Below are 14,121 nucleotides of genomic sequence, written 5' to 3' on the forward strand. Positions count from 1 at the left end.
AGATCAGGGCTAGATCCAACACCGTTTTTTAGCTCATTGCACCATCCCAGTTTCAGAACCTGGCTGTATGCAAATTAGTCTGTCCCTGGCCCAGTGCATCATGGGAACAGGGCAGACCAGACTACAAAAGCTAATTCTTACACTGGGAAGGAAACAAGCTTCCGGGGACCGGTTTCTGGCATTACAGCCGTCTTCGGCCCGGCTTGCTTGAATCCTGATGGTGCAATGAGCAAGGGACTCACATCTGAGTATGCCCTTCCACGCTTAGGGTGGACAAAATTATTTACAACAAGGGGTGGTGATGGACAGAGTCTCTGAATTAAGCAGAGTACCCTCACCCTCCCAGTGTAAGAATTGGCTTTTGTAGTTTGGTTTGCCCTGTTCCCATCATGCACTGGGACAGGAACAGACTAATTTGCATACAGCCAGGTTCTGAAACTGGGATGGTGCAATGAGCTAAAAAACGGTGTTGGATCTAGCCCTGATCTTTTGACTGGGTGAGAGTATTCTGCTTAATTCAGAGACTCTGTCCCTCACCACCCCTTGTTGTAAATATATATATATATATACAATGGTTAGAGCAGGCAGACCTTGATGCAGAGCTGTGGCCAGGGACCAGGGTTCGATTCCTGCCTCGGCGGGTCTCCGGCTCATTAATTCCCCTGACTGGATATTCTCGCCTCAGTACCTGTTCTGATCATGGGTCCCACGCTGCAACTCTGGGCAATAGCTTGCTTAGTCTCCACAACGGCCCCAAAAGCGCTGGGATGCCTGGCTGCACCTGGGGGGTGCCCAGGAGTGGACATTTCCCAAGAAAGCCAGGAAGGGTTCCTAAGCGGTATACAGACAGCGCCGGGACACCTCCGGTGGAGGTAGCTGTGCGCTTTACAAATTCCGACATTTACATTTTATTTACTATTTACTACAGGTACAGTCATATTTCGGTAATTGAGTTCACATATATCAGTAGACCAAAGTGGATATGTAACTGAATCTGTTTTACTTTTCACTCCTAATTGACTCTTTTTGCATAACACAACTCTTTTTAAATTCCATTCTTTACCATTCTCTTAACTAACAGCATTCTTTAAAATTTCAGTTACTTTTTCTGGCTCATAAAATCTACTGACACCTTTAGTGACTTTTGTTGGTTTTTTGATTCTTACCCAATCACCGACTTTAACACAAACATTCCTAACATTATTATGATGGTCATAATATTCCTTACTCTTTGTTTGATTTTCTATTAATCTTTTCTTAACCAACTCAGGTGACCACTCTAAAACAGAAATTTCCTTCAACCAAACAGGATTAAACTTGCATCTTGGAGATCTACCTCTCATCATTATGAAAGGTGATAATCCTGCTACTGCTACATAATTTTTAGTTATCCTGTATGCCCACACGGTTTTTTTGACAGCCACTCTCCAATCAGTTCCATCTGAAATGTTACCTTGTATTGCCCCTTTCAACACACGGTTGAACCTTTCACCTGTACCAATCCTGCTAGGATTTTAAAGTGCTGTGGTTCTGTGTTTTAAACCAAGTCTAGTAAAATACCTTTTGGCCGCTAATGAAGTAAATTGTACACCATTATCACTCAAAAGAGTAACAGGAATGCCTTCAGATAATAACACTTGATCCAAAAATTCCAAAACTGTATTAGTGTCTGCTTTACTTACAATATCTATAATTGGACATTTAGTAAATAAATCCATTAAAACAATAATGTATTCTTGTGACTCACCAATGGGACCCATAAGATCAATTGCAACATTCTCCCAAGGTTGATTAGTAACATTAACATCGATATTGGGGGTCTTAATGTGTGGATGGTTTTATCTGAAGAGGAACAAACGGTACAATCCTGAACAAGCATTTCAACTGCTTTATCAATAGAAGGCCACCAAAAAGATGCCTTAACATTTTTCGTCCTTACAACACCAAAATGTCCTTCATGACATAGACTCAAAATCCAATTCCTCATGCGAACCGGAGGAATCACTTTACAACCTTTAAAAACGATGTTGTTTTCTAAAGATAGCTCATATTTGACCTCCCAGAAAGCTTTACACTCCTTTGACAGCACTTCTTTCTTAGGCCATCCTTCTGACATTTCTAGTAAAACTTTCTTCCAAATGTTTTTCCATCCAGGTTTTGTGTTCAATAGCAGATGGACCTGAATCATGCACAAAAGTGACTTTATAATAATTCCAAGGATCATCCTCACACACTTTCAAGGCATTAGGTAATCCAGACAAAAAAATAAGCTATTACCTTCTCTTTAACTGGAACGTAAACCATTTTGTAAATATAGTCTTTCATTCTCATAGACAACTTTGCTATTCTTGCAGAAGAAGAAGAAATACCATCAGTTGAAAGTATTTTGATAAGTGGTTTATGATCACTACGAACGACAACAGGTTTACCCCAAATAAAAGCTCTAAAATGATCAAGTGCCCAGGCACAGGCTAGTGCTTCTCGCTCAATTATAGGATACTTTTCTTCCATGGGATAGATGGACCTTGAAGCAAACAAAATGATGTTCTCCTTGCCCTGAATATGCTTCTGAGAAAGAACAACTTCTTAGCCCTTATTACTAGCATCTACAGTAAAGTAAGTGTCTGAATTGGGGTAAAAACTTGTTAAATGTGGAACTTTTTCCAAAAATTCTTTAATATACTGGAATTCTTCTTCACATAAAGAATCCCAACAGAATTTAACATGCTTCTTGAGGAGGTGCTTGATATTGAATACTTTCCTTGCAAAATTTGCACAATATTCTGCCATTCCCAGGAAAGATCTTACCTCATCTGTTCGCCTGGGAGATGGTACATTTGGAATAGCATTGATCAAAGCAGGTTTAGGTTTAACACCATCTTTGCTGATTACATGACCTAAGTAAGACACAATTCTTTCGCTGAATTTACATTTGCTCAACTTAATTGTTAAACCCTTATTTCCTAAGGTACTTAAAACTTTATGTAGCCTCTCATCGTGTTGACCTTTATTCTCACCAAAAACTAAAATATGGTCCTGAAAAAATAATACACCATATTTTTTCTCAAATAAGTTATAAATAAGTCTCTGAAATACAGCCACATCCGATGCCTTGCCAAAAGGCATCCCCTTGTACTGCAAACAACCAAATAGTGAGATAAAGGCTGTAATTTTTCTGGACTTTTCAGATAACAAAACCAGTGATAGGCACTTGAAAGATTGATGGTTGAAAACCATGAAGCACCCTTAAGGCAAGACACCATTTCGGTAATTTTTGGTAAAGGCAAACAATCAATAAGTATATTATTATTATTATTAACATGGCGTAAGCCTACACACAAAAGGATTTTTCCATTGCTCCGTCAAGCAACCACAACCGGAGAAATCCAGTCGGAAGATTCCACTGATTCGATGACATCCAATTCTTTTAACCTTTCAAGTTCTTTGGCTACTTCTTTTTGTATCATAATTGGTACCATTCTCTTTTTGTGTACTTTAGGAGTAGCATCCTGTTTAAGAATGATCTCATGTTCAAATCCCTTAAGTGTACCTAATTGTTCTTTAAACACATCCGGACACTTCTTTTCCATTTCTTTTCCAAGGGATATGCCTTCATCTACTACTAAAACATTTTTCACACTATTTGGATCTAAAATAATATGCAAGTCCCCTTGATCTTGCCATTCCAGTACTGATGGGCTGTTCTTTGCCACGTATAACTTTCCTCTTGCAAATCTGCCTTTAAATACGAAGGACAACCATCTGTATCCAATCACATCACTTCTTTCACCTGTGAAGCTCTCTGGGTTGATATCTAATGGAGATAGGTATTTGCCTACTTTCTCTGTAAATATCTTCTTCCATACTTCCTCATTCACTATTGTAAAAGGTGAACCTGATTCTGCATAGATTTTTATCCTAACACCACCAGTGGACATATTGCATTCAGGTTTTCCTTTTGTGTTCTTCTCATCAATATTTAGTACAAACTTCCTTTCTTGAAGATTTAGTACACTTCCCTGTTTATCATTTTCATCCTCATTCTCACTACTACTTGAACGTTTGAAATTATGAACACATTTCACTTTAAAATTCTTTTTGCAGCAAACCTTTGCATAATGCCCCATAATGACACAATTCATGCACTTTTGTTTAATGGCTGGACATAACTTACTGTACGCTAAATGATCTTTACTGCCACAACTGTAGCATTTCCATTCAGAGTTACTAGTTTTCCACTTCTAGTCATATTTCTTATTATGTTCAGGTTTCCGTGACCTAACTTTGCATACACAAGACCCATCTTTGTCTGGTTATTGTAGTTCATTAGCACACCTTCCAGACATTTCAGCTTTGCGTACAATGTTGACAACTTCATCTAGGGGTGAATCTCCATTGATCCATGACCGTTCCTGAATAGTATTATGGTTGCTATGCATCACTAATTGATCTCTAATGAAATCATCATGGTTTGCACCAAACTTGCAATCGAGAGCTAACTTCTTAAGTTCTGCAAAGTAATCATCAACTGCTTCACCTTTAAGTTGTTTACGCTGAAAGAATTTATACCTTGTAATTTCAATACAAATGTTTGGTGTGAAGTATTTGACTAAGTCTTGTAAAGCTGCTAAAATACATTATCTTCACCACTAACAACACTTTTAGGCATTCTATTATAAGTCTTTAATCCTAGGGGACCTAAGGATAGTAACATAATTCTTTCCTTTTGTTCTGCTGACATTTTCTTATTCTCATCAATTGCTGCAATGTAATTGTCAAAATATTCTTTCCATTCAGACCACTGCATAGTAGGATTCATTGTAAAATGTTGTCGAGCCATCTCTCTTTCACAAGAGTCTGTTATTTCTTAAATGAAATATTGTAATGAAGGACTTTTCCTTTAAATGTCACTCAACATGTATTTTGTATTTAAAACAAGGTAATATAGTAACTTCCCCACCTGTTTCCTGTGTATTCTTTGAGAAATATAGGCTCGTAATCGGAAGCTATTTCTCCCGCGTTTTTATGGGAACTGAAAACCACATAAATTAAACAAAATGGCCTCTCTCTAGGGTTACGTTGCATGACCCTGGCGTAATTACACCTCACATTGAGTTTGCTGATGTCACACGTTGCATACGCTCAAGACGGAACACTCGGTGTTCAGCGCACGGTCAGTCCCATGTCATTGCATTATCAAACTTGGCATGCAAGACGAGAGGTGGATTCAAACATCACGCTTCTCCGTTGAAAAAAATCCAGTGCAGGAGATGCTTTCCCAATGGCAATGCGACTCTGCAAACACAGCAGACCGACATCCCATGCTGTGTTTAAGGTACACATTTATTTTTTTCTACCATCAAGAACAATAATCCTCTTTAGAATTTGAGCTCCTCGAACTGTAATCCCAGGAAAATCCTTTTTCCAACGCAGATTGAAAATTCCATAACAATGATATTCGAGATGAAGTCATGAGAAAGGACTTAGGTGAATGAAAGGTTCATCCGCCAGCTCGTCACCAATAAATTAGTGTAGAAATAACCACGGAAAGATGATTGATGAGATAGCTTCTTTATTCATCACAGGAAACAGGTGTGTCTTGTCCAGCAGCAGTAACAGTACTAGCTGGAAAAAGCACAGAATATAAAATACATTAACGCTAACATTCTACATTCTAATACATCACTAACTCTAAGAAGGAATAAGAATACAACAGTTTATCCCCAGATGGATGATCTATTTGGACATCTCACAGCATCCCTTTTAAACAAAAAATAGATGAAATTACAGACAGACTTGAGAAACTTGAGATATTTACTAATATTTTGTGGTCTTGCAGAGTGCCTATCCAGGACAAATATTTATAAGCTGCAGCACATCATACCCGTGCCTCTCGATGTAAATCCTATTGATGAACAAACACCCCAGTCTTCTAGGCAGAGTGGTAATCTCTTTTTTTCTACCACCTATTAGTCTAGCAAACACCAGAAAAAACAACAAGCCTAAGGAAGCAGAGTCAAGGCCAGTTTGTGTCATTTAACTGCAGGCTGCACCCATTTAGAGATTGAGAATGAGTGCAGCAAAGGCAGGAAGGGGGGCCTCCATTGGCACTTATAACAAATTAGCAAAGCAGCAAGAAACGAATCCTGAATTTCATAGTGGTGCAGCCACCAGCCCATGGTCTCCAGCAGGTGCCAGCAGGCCTCTGGCTCTTGGTGTTGTGAGCCAAGCATGAGCAGGTTGATGCGACCCGCGTTTAGGAATGCATCAATCCAATCCAGTGTGTCAATTTATAGACATGCGAAATCCTGAATGTCTTCTGGATTTGAGGAATATGAAATTGTGTATGGAACACATTTCTGCAATGGATAGCACCCTAGAAACCTGCCCCGAACAGCATCTGTTTCTTTTTACAAAGCAGGCATGATGCAAAACTTGGAAATGAAAGGCCTACTATTGCTTTTTATGTGTTTGTTGAAGGTAAGAAATTTCCTAATTTCTTATAATATTTAATAATGATAGCAAAGCCTGCCCTAAATTGCTCCCGGTCTAAGTTTGCATGTTTTCTCGCTTTTTTGGGGCATTCCTACTTAGCAGTTTGGGCTAGACTGCACGTATAGGAGAAGGACCAAGTGTGATTTGCACATGGCAGGTTCCTGGCCGTGGTGACATGGTGGGCCAAGAAGACGATGGACTATGTTATGGTCCAAAACAAATTTAAGAGCTGAGAGTAATTCAAGCAATCTGCCCATCGCTATTTCTTTTACTTACTGCAACACCCTAAGTGTGACGTTATGCCCAAACATGGTCCTTTGCTCATTATGCCATGGGAGGCAAGCTGCACTCTACTGACGAGGCACACATAACTAACACTGATCTGGAGTTGCTTGTGTTCCTGCTTAGATGAAACCTAGACTTGCACTTTGGGATGGACTGTTCTAGTTGAAGCAGGCCCTGGTCTGGTTTACATATTGCTAGTACCTGTTTCAGGTGGCAATGTGGGTAAAAAAAAGAAACATTGGACTTGATTGAGATTATTTTATGTCATCCAAGATAACGTTTTTCCTCCCGAATTGGTAAGCAGTTTAGAAGCTGGGTTACCTTAGTGGACAAAAGTCTCTCCCCACCATGATAACCTAGCTCCTAATCATGCAACCTAAGCACTGTCTTACTGAGATAGATGTGCCTTCCATCTGGGAGCTACTTGGCATGAGACCGTGCTGTCTCTCTAGTTCTGGATAAGGATGCTCACAGTATGAAAATGAAACTTGAATAAAGATATCCCTCAGTGCAGTTCAAATTCAAATCAGCAAAGCAATTTATGGTTAAATACGACCCAAAAGATGATCAGTGACTTCAGAGCTATAGAGTTTCGAAGCTACAGTTCCACTGTACACTGACATTCCCCAACAGCTTTCAGTGCAAGCTGCGGCTCATTAGGTACAAGTTGCCACTGGAGACGTCTTCCCACTCCATGAGTGCAGCTCTACTACCATCTCCAGGCTGCCTCCTGCCTTTATTCAGACCAGAAGGTCTTGATGAAAGTTAGTAGCCCACTCTAGTGAGGCTTGGCTCACACCTTCCAAACTTCAGAGAGTTCCTATTGTAAGGTCTCCGGCACATTTCATTGTGAGCACAAGTTGGATTGCTAACTCACTTCCAAGTTCCAAAAAAGTTTCTTCACAAAAACCTGTGGGTCAACAGTTCAGCTCAAAGACAGGTGTGTCAGTGGTCTCACGTATTTTCACCAGTCTTTCTTCGGCTTGTATGTTCTGTCCCATTTCGCCATCATGGTCTGATTGCCTTCTAAATATGTACAGACTTTCAGCTTTGTCCTGTCGATTGAGAAGCTCTCACAAGTCTTCGGTCTGTGCTGACAGGCCACACATACACTGTAATTTCTCCGTTTTGGCCAGTGCCTGTGTCCAGTTCAATTCAATTCAAGAAGTCTTTATACGATTGATGCATCATAAAAGACATAAGTTACAATATACATCAATAAAATTTTTATATAAACTAGATAAAACATCTAAAACCATATTAAATCACTTATACAGGCTTCTTGTGAATGAATACAAAATTAGCATTGACATAAAGATTACCAGAGAACATAAAATGTAGTGAACTACTCATAAACAGGTAAGCTAAAAAAACATTATTGAACCCCTAGTTGATTGTTTTTAATGAACCTGATTCTAAGAATCCAAGCCCACCCCAAAAATGTTGCTACACCCACAACAATTAATGGGGACAGATTCGTTTTTAGAATTCTGCTTGCTTCAACAGCCGAGCGAGTGCCTAGGCTTCTACAGACCGGACTTAACCACTTGGCTCTAGGAGCAATATACAAGGGACAGACAAACAAAAAATGGTTTAAACTTTCACCCTGAGCAAGGCAGTTCGGACAGTGCCCGGTCCCACCAGACCCCCACTTTTTAGTGAAGTCCCTTAACGGCAACGAACCACATCTGAACTGGTGGAATAGTTTACGGTCCAGGGGCTTTGTTATCATGTCCCAATATTTTTCAAGCTTAGGAACGTCTTTAAAGACGATAAATAGACTGGTAAGATTGCTGGAGCACAAACGCAAATGTCTATTATGAACCACCCAGTCCCAATAGTGCAATTTTAAATCTGTTTTAGAGGGAAAGATTGCAGATTCGGGATCTGACCACAGATCACCATACCCCAGGGCAATTAGGGTTGATCTTAAATCCTTAAACCAGCCTATGTTTAAAGAACCAGGCAGATCTTTGACCTCCAAGCAGGCCCTAGCATAAAAATGGAGTTCCGGCGTTGTCCACAGACGTCGCCAGAATGCCAATGGACGAAATCTCGCTTGGTCCTCCACTGGTTGGCACCCGAGGTCATAAAAAAGCGGGATCCGCGGAGTTGACTGAGGCAGACCCGTTGCCACCCTGAGGAATTTATTTTGGGCTGTTCTCAAGGGGTCCAATTTGCTAAAGCCCCATAATTCCGCCCCGTATAGGACTGAGGGTAGAACCTTTGAACCATAAATCTTAACTAGTGGTGAAATTGGCCGGGTAAAAGAGCCTTTGTGCTCTTTGATCAAAGCACCACCTATCTGTAGGTGCTTTAAAGCCATAAGCTCAACCTGGTGGGACCAACTTAGGGTCTCGCTAAATGTAACTCCCAAATAAGTGAAAAACTTGGTTTGTTCCAGGGGGATACCCCCCAAAGTAACCCTTGCAGTGATCTGATTATGTCCTCTTAGGACCATACATTTAGTCTTGGTCACATTCACCTCAAGCTCATGTTCGCTGCAGAAAAACTCAAACCTCGACAGGGCCTGTTGAAGACCCTGTCTGGTTTTTGAAATCAGGAGAGTGTCGTCAGCGAACATGAGCAAGGGGATTTTCATTCCAGCTAAAGTCGGGGCGTCTGTGGGATAATTATCAAAATAATTAGTAACCTTGTTAATGTATAGGGAAAAAAGGGTGGGGGCTAAAACACACCCTTGTCTAACGCCTTTGGCCACAGGGAACCTATCCGTCACCTCCCCTGGTTTACCCCAGCGGACTTGGGCATAGGTATGTGAATGTAAATTCACCAGAAGGCGTACAAGGGGGGCTGGCATACCCAGTTCTAGTAGACCCTTCCACAACCCAGCCCTCGGAACAAGGTCAAAAGCAGACCTCAAGTCCACGAAGGCTGCGTAGAGGTTACCCTTGCCCAAGAGAACCGTCTTCCAGTAAAGAAGCATAAAACGGAAGGCCTGGTCTAGGGTACTCACATGAGACCTAAAACCAGCTTGGAGGGGGGTTAGAATATTGTACTCATCAATCCAATCCTGGATCCTGGCAAGAACAAGACGGGCTGTGATTTTTTGCACCGCGTCTATAAGGCTGATCGGCCGGCAGTTGGATGGGACCGACCGATCACCTTTCTTGTATATAGGCAGGATTTCTGCACCTGCCCAGGACTCGGGAACCCTAGCACCTGTGGCCAAGGCATTAACCAGCTGGACTAAGTATGGTACCCAAAGATCATGATCTTGTTGGAAAAAATCCGCTGGAATGCAGTCAGGACCAGGTGCCTTTCCCCTTGGAATAGATTTCAAGACTAATTCAACATCTCTAACCGTAAACTCTAGCGGATCAACCGACAGTGGCCAGCAAATATTATCCTGCGTGCTACTGAGGCACCTAAATTGTTCCTCAAAGTAGCGAACCCATTGTTGTGTCCAGTTCTTGTCACACACCTCAGAAGGCCTACAGTTACCTTGGCATGCAAAGATTTTAACTGACATTTGCCACCCAAAGTCGAAGCACCAGATGTCACATAAAATCTCTTCATCTGACCCTTAGTAGCATCAAATATAGTCCCAACAGAGGTGGGGAGAATATTTATATTCTAATTCCCCAGCACAAACCGAGTCCTAACTTACTACTGGTACCTCACTTAGAGCTATAAGTCTACTTTATGACTTGTCTGTTTGAAACTTTTTCAAAAGACCCAACACTTGCCGGTTAAAATGGAGCATCCACAGAAAATGCAATTTATATTTGCTCCCTCCTCCAGTTATCCTGCCCAAACTGGCTGTATGACCTATGATCAAGGCCTTAGTGGCGGGGGAACCACCCAAGTCTTCCATACCCACCTTATATAGAAAAAGGAGACACAGGAGCCTTGGTCTGCAGGAGGAACCAAGTTTTATTCGAATAGCCCGGGATATGGAACAGAGTCCCAAGCTCTTCGGAGACAAGACAGAGGAGGCTGCTGCTTCACTCCATAGCTTACAGGCCTTATATATACATTTCCCTCCCACCTTAAGAAACCAGTTCGGATGGGGCCTGGCTCCGCCGAGTCAGACTGCAGTTACGCCATTCTTTGTTCAGGCAGGACGGTGCGGCAACAGATGGTACAAAAGATTACGGACAGATCTTGCAAAACGGGATATGTATGTGAGAGAACAGACAGATCTTTAACTACAGGATATGTGAAGGAAACAAGTTCTGGGACGGTGGTGTCACCAAGTCTTGCGAAACAGGGTCGGTGTGTGCAGGAGTTCAGTCCGAGGGTGGTGAGGCCAATTCTTTGTTCCCTTTTTTGAAATTGGCTCAACCACAAGGAGCAGGAAGGGCAGGGCGGTCGTGACAGTTAGACTTTCATCAGACATCAGCAGAAACAACCAGGAGGGTCATGCAGAGGTGTTTGGCACGAAATGGCGATGCAAAAATAATGGAGTCCTGACACAAAATAAATGCCGACAAAAAGGACACTTTTCCTCAGTATTCAGGCCTATAAAGTTTCACTGCAGTTCACTTCACTCCCACACACATTAATTTTTAGGTCTCGCAAAGACAGCACGCATGCGCTGTCTCTCCGAGACATCTGGTGATTAGTATGTTGTGTGAAACTCCACCCATTGCCAGGAAAATTGTCCTGACGCATGCCTTTGGTTTATCTGTGGCATTGCTCTTCTTAGCTGCCTTTTTACAGCCTAATTGTTCTTTGGAGAACTCTTTGTTAATTACCTGCATCGCTCTCGACTCCTGTGTGCATGACGACTGCGTGCTCAATGTGTCCCCATAGATCACTCTCTCTGTCGCCCTGTGTGCCCTGTGTGTGCTCCCAGGCCGGCGCTGTGCATGCTTTTCTAGTTTCATGTGTTCACACTGCCTTCTCCCCTCTGGCCCACCTTCCGCCTCCTGCTGATGTCGATGCAGTCTGGGAGTGCCCGTGACTTTAAGTTTACATTTATTTTTTTATCATTCACATGTTTTTAAACCAGTCCACACCGAGACTACAACCCGGTTCTCTAGGGTAAAGTCAGCAGCTTTATTTGTTAGGCTGCAGGCACAGTTGTACACGCCTCACCCTCCACATACTCATCAGACGATTCCTTCCGAAGGCGCACACGGCATTTGCATCTCGGTGTGCTGCACTTCCCCCTCCCACTTCTTTAACATAGCTGTCCTCATCATGTTATTTATTGTGAATCCACTGTTTGAGACCATTGGTGCTGCAGTAGTTCGTTCGGCGCATTAAGTTAGAGGTGAGAAGTTCTGGGCTGTAGGTAAAGTACATTTGGCTCTAATTAACCAAAACCTTTAAAGTAACCATTTTGTTCTGCTTTCATTAATCTTGCATTATCTATGTTCGCTTTTTTATGCAGCATATCACTGTTGTCTCCCCTCCCTTATAACCCATTTCCAGGTTCTCAAGCGCCACAAAGTCTTGTTTTTTTCTTTTGCAGTTTATACAAAGCGTAGGTATTGGCGCGCTTTACACAGGCACTGGTTTCATTACCCACTGTAATGTTAACTTTGGTAGAGACTTAGGGAGCTTAAGTGATTGCCCAAAATCAGAGCCGATGCCGAGACTTGAACTTGGTCTTGAGCTCTGCCATTATGCCACATCACCTCCCCTTCGTGTTTGTTTCAGCAGCGGCTTCTACCTTATAGGTTTGCGGCCCGGCCCTCTAATTTGCATACATTTACAATGTATTGTTTTGGTAGCACTGTAAACCATCCCTGATTAATTGTTATGTTATGTTATGTTAAAAATGCTCTTTTATAGCGCACGGCTACTCCTAGGTGTGTCCCGGCGCTTTGACAAAGAGCCCTTAATGTAAAGAAACATAACCCTGCGAAAATAAAAAAAGCAGGAGAGCAATTACTGTGAGAAAAGCCAGGTTTTTAGTCCTTTCCTGAAAGAGAGCAGGTCCTCAGCTTTCCTGAGCAAGACAGGCATGTCGTTCCAGCCTTGAGACGCTAGAAAACGAAAAGAGCGTCCTCCGATTCTAGCCCGCCAAATGGAGGGAATCAAGGCTTTGAATAAAGTCGCGGAACGTAGCGTCCTTCGAGGCACATAAAAAGCCAAGCGCTTCTGTAGATATTTGGGGCCAATCCGATGAAGGGCCTTGAAGGCAAAGGTAAGCGCTTTGAAGACAATCCTCTTAGCGACTGGGAGCCAGTGCAGTTTTTTTAGCAACTCTGTGGCTCCGACCCTGCGCTGGAGACCAAAAATGGCTCTAGCCGCAGAATTTTGCACAATCTGCAGTCGCGTCAGAAGATATTTCGGCAGGCCAAGATAGAGAACATTCGCGTAATCCAAACGCGAGCCTATCAAGGCCTGACCTCGTTCTGTTCATTATTGAATCGTAAGCAAAAGTGAGGCTGTGAAAGGCGCATGTCTGGGCTTACCTTTTCACAGCCCTTAGTTTTCATAGCAGAGGGACTGCAACAGAGTGAAGACTAGTGCCACAGGAGTTTCGGTATTAGAGGACGCTGAATATGAAAGCCCCGCGTGATGCCATCATCCCTCACGTCCTTGTGAAAATTCCTTGTTTTCATCAGTCTGTCTTCGATTGCAACAGGCTGGTTAGTGACTTACATTGACTCTCTCGTGGACTAATGCCTGAGTTATAAAGCTTTAAGTGAAAAGATTACCTATTTTCATGTAGGTTGCAATAAAGTAAGTAATAATGACTTATGTTTATTTCATACAGGTAGAGAATGTGGCCTTATGGCCAGATCTGCCGACTTTGAATTCTGGGACCAAGGTTGTAGTCTGCGGTTTCTCTGAGCTTTTAGCCAATAGACTGAATGGGTAAACTGTATAAATGTACACAGTATTCTATAGTGCAATTCATGATGCATGTTTTTGCCTCACCACTTAGAAAATTCACCAGCTGCTACTGGTCTGTTTCTTCCCCATCCCCTTGACAAAAGCGGACTTTATTATTCTTTATAGAACTCGCTCTCATTTTGAGGGATGCAATAGTTTGCAGTCAGTCTTTAGTTAGAGGATTAACCACCTCACCCGCTCTACAAATGCCTCCTGTCTAGCTGCTGCTGCAGCCAGGTTTGGGTGTTATCAGTAAAATAAAATATTTGCCTCATGTCACACTATTTACTTCAAGGTCGTTGTGATTAATCCAGGTTTTTTGGTTTCACTTTCTGCCTCCTGATCCATCCGCTTTATTAGCTTGCTTTCTGTTTGGATGTTTTCAAACCTGCTAATTGTAAACAGCAAACAGCTCATGCATACCCACAACCACTCCACTGCAGAAAAAAACCATGAGTAGGAAACATTGCTATTTAGTAGCTCTAACTTTCACCAATGCGAGACCTATTGCATTGCAAATGCTTGTTA

At 42.1% G+C, this 14,121-nt stretch overlaps 1 long non-coding RNA gene across 1 annotated transcript in view; it reads right to left on the reverse strand.

Annotated features, from left to right (window-relative positions):
* Positions 1-1,836: 1,836 nt before the first annotated feature.
* Positions 1,837-14,121, reverse strand: part of LOC144767606 (uncharacterized) — a 51,291-nt gene continuing 39,006 nt past the window's right edge. Inside the window, exon 3 of the long non-coding RNA XR_013598281.1 lies at positions 1,837-5,625. This is a non-coding gene — a long non-coding RNA (uncharacterized LOC144767606). The remainder of the gene's footprint in view (positions 5,626-14,121) is intronic.

The sequence above is a fragment of the Lissotriton helveticus genome, chromosome 7 (genome assembly GCF_964261635.1).
Source record: "Lissotriton helveticus chromosome 7, aLisHel1.1, whole genome shotgun sequence".
In the NCBI taxonomy this organism is placed as follows: Eukaryota; Metazoa; Chordata; class Amphibia; order Caudata; family Salamandridae; genus Lissotriton; species Lissotriton helveticus.